Here is a 3354-nt window from a genome sequence, read left to right on the forward strand (position 1 = left end):
GGCACGGTGCTTGGTAAACAGCAGATGCAATGTAAGATGGTAAGATGACAAGTGTGCCACTCATTTTCCCCACACCTCTTCCAAGCCAATGGGGCTTAAATCCTCAATGGACAGAGCATGTAGGTCCAAAGTATTTGCGTGCCGAGGTCCCCAAGCCACCTCCCTAATAACTCACAACACACACATAATTTTTGTTTTAAGGTTTTTGGCATAATTTTGGTCACGACTTTATTGAAATACATAAATGTGAGTGGTTGTTTAGGCATTGGTTAAGACTATCTGTCCCCCCGCCAGGGGACAGAACTGACTTCCGTGCAGGACTTCCGGGAGGAAAAATGGGGGGGGGGGCAAGGATGATGTGGTTTTGGATAATATGTCTTGTTATAATTTTGAATAAAAAAAAATTTAAAAAGAGAAAAGAATAGACAGCGTCCTCCTTTCTTTTGACAAATATGCCGAAGAATTCTAGAGCAAAATCCACTTACGATTGCTTTTGGTCTACTGTGGCTTATCAAAGGAGACACAGACCCTCCAAGCGTCGCTACTTAAGCAGGAAGTGGGATGAATACTATAGTTCTTCATTCAGTCTTCAGATATCACCTTACCTCCAGGTCTCTCTCTCTCCCACACAGCCAGTGTGGTGTAGTGTTTAAGAGCGGTAGACTCGTAATATGGGGAACCGGGTTCGCTTCCTCGCTCCTCCACATGCAGCTGCTGGGTGACCTTGGGCTAGTCACACTTCTTTGAAGTCTCTCAGCCCCACTCACCTCACAGAGTGTTTGTTGTGGGGAAGGAAGGGAAAGGAGAATGTGAGCCGCTTTGAGACTTCTTCAGGTAGTGATAAAGCGGGATATCAAATCCAAACTCTTCTTCTTCTTCTTCCCCCCTGCATGTCTGAAAGGTAGACCTGAGCTTCCTCAGTGGGGAGCTTTTGTCGAATATTTACTGCATGCAATTCATAAGTTCTCTCACAAGAGGGTTTGTACATCAGAGGTGCCTGCCAGGCACAAATTTAGCAGGTGAAGCTAGAACAGAGATGAAACGATAGGCATCATGCTTCATCGGCTGAATCTGTGCTTATTAGGCAGCAGTTATAGGCTCGGGAGCCCTGCCAGGAAACAGTTGGCCACCCCAGCCAGAATGCTGCCACATGCTTGTATTCAATGAATTAATCTAGGCTTTCTGAAATCAACGCATAAGACTGCTGTTGCTTTCTGGGCTGCGCACGAGAGATCACCCATTAGACCAGGAGCGCGAAGGAAGAAAACCTGTATGCATGACATCATGGAAAGTGGCAACTGGTAACAGCTACCACTTCCAATATGTTCTGCCTTTCCAAAAAGCTCCATTCAATATGGTATCCCACCTCTCATATTTCCATATGCATTCATTTGCCCATCTGTCCCTGAAGAGACCTGTTTCCTAGCGTGAATATAGATATAATCACGAAACAGAAATTGCTTTTTAAAAAATGCTTAGTTGAAACATTTTGGCTTCTGCCTTTCTCAGTAACACAAAGAAGGCAGAAGCCCAAACATTAAGCTACACGGTTTTACATCTCCCTCTGTTTTGTCATTCACTTATTTTTCATATATAATTACTTAGCATTTGACAGTGCTCTTATAAGCTCCAGGGTCTACTTGTTCTCTCTCTGTGTGTTTGTGTGTGTATATATAGACTGAGTTGCAAGGAAGACATATGGGAAAAACATCACAATTCTTCTTCAGTACATGGCGTGGATCTGCTCTGCTTTCAATGGGCTCTTAACCAGTGGGGGGGGGGTCACTGGGCTGAGTGTGGGAGAGACATACACCCACTGCCACTTAGGGAAGGTTCACATAACCATTATATGATGCCCCCCGTTATATATGTGGCTGAGAAATAATGATCTAAAGCTGCCCCAAGGTGACATTTGGGGGGCATCTAATGGGGGGGCATCAGGAACTTGGGCAGCAGGGTTCATCATACATGGGAACTTAGGAAGCTGCCTTACACTGAATAAGGTCATTGGTTTGTCTAGCTATGCATAGTCTCTACACTATACAGACAGGGGACATGGGTGGCACTGTGGTCTAAACCACTGAGCTTCTTGGGCTTGCTGATCAGAAGGTTGGCGGTTCAAATCCCCATAACGGGGTGAGCTGCTGTTGATCTGTGCCAGCTTCTGCCAACCTAGCAGTTCGAAAGCACGCCAGTGCAAGTAGATAAATAGGTACCGCTGCAGCGGGAAGGTAAACGGCATTTCTGTGCGCTCTGGTTTCCATCATGGTATCCCATTATGCCAGAAGCGGTTTAGTCCTGGCCACATGACCCAGAAAGCTGTCTGTGAGCAAACGCCGGCTCCCTCAGCCTGAAAGCGAAATGAGCACCACAACCCCATAGTTGCCTTCGACTGGACTTAGCTGTCCAGGGGTCCTTTACCTACCTATAGTCTACACCAGAGCTTCCCAAACCTATTTGGCCTACTGCGCCCTTTTCAGAAAAAAATATGACTCAATTGCCCCCCTGGAGATCTGCTAGGCCCCAGACTTAAAAACCCGTGGGGTGGACCAGAGTGAAGCCTGCCATCTCAGTCTGATCTGTCCCAGGGGTGGGACCAGCACTGCAGCCACAGGATGGGTGAAGCTGAAAAGGGTTCACCCAAGGCCAGAACAAAACGCTCACCTCCAGCACGACTGCCCGATTTAGTGGAGGTGCCCAAGCTGGCGGTAAGCGTCATTACACAGCAGATGAAACATGTATGAATAGTTTTTCAAAACTCTCTTCTCTTCTTTATTTATGCTCCCACCATCCCCTTATTTTTATTCAATGCCCCCCAATTGCATTCAAGGCTACTACCGCCCCCTGGATCGTTCCAGAGCCCCCCAGGGGGCAGTATTGCCCACTTTGGAAGGAACTGGTCTTCAGTGACTGCCCACAGTGGTATAGCGTGGGTTGCCAGCACTTCCTGCAGATGAAGACTATACCTATACCACATCTCTTCTAGCATCTAGAACGGGGTGAGCTCCCATTGCTCGGTCCCTGCTCCTGCCAACCTAGCAGTTCGAAAGCACATCAAAGTGCAAGTAGATAAATAGGTACCGCTATCGTGGGAAGGTAAGCGTTTCCGTGCGCTGCTCTGGTTCGCCAGAAGCGGCTTAGTCCTGCTGGCCACATGACCTGGAAGCTGTACGCCAGCTCCCTCGGCCAATAAAGGGAGATGCGCGCCGCAACCCCAGAGTCGTCCACGACTGGACCTAACAGTCAGGGGGCTCTTTACCTTTACCTTACAGAGTGTCCAGAGGCTAGGTTTGGGGAAGGAGGCTACTAATAAAAGGAAGACATGGCTGCCGCGATACGGAGTCAGACATCCCG

The 3354-nt window shown here is 48.0% G+C and overlaps 1 protein-coding gene across 2 annotated transcripts in view; it reads left to right on the plus strand.

Moving 5' to 3' along the window:
- Positions 1-3354, plus strand: part of LOC310700574 (aquaporin-6-like) — a 273203-nt gene that overhangs the window by 157488 nt on the left and 112361 nt on the right. The gene's annotated exons all lie outside the window — the stretch shown is intronic.

This window comes from Podarcis liolepis (assembly GCF_965112155.1).
Source record: "Podarcis liolepis genome assembly, chromosome: 2".
Taxonomy (NCBI): Eukaryota; Metazoa; Chordata; class Lepidosauria; order Squamata; family Lacertidae; genus Podarcis; species Podarcis liolepis.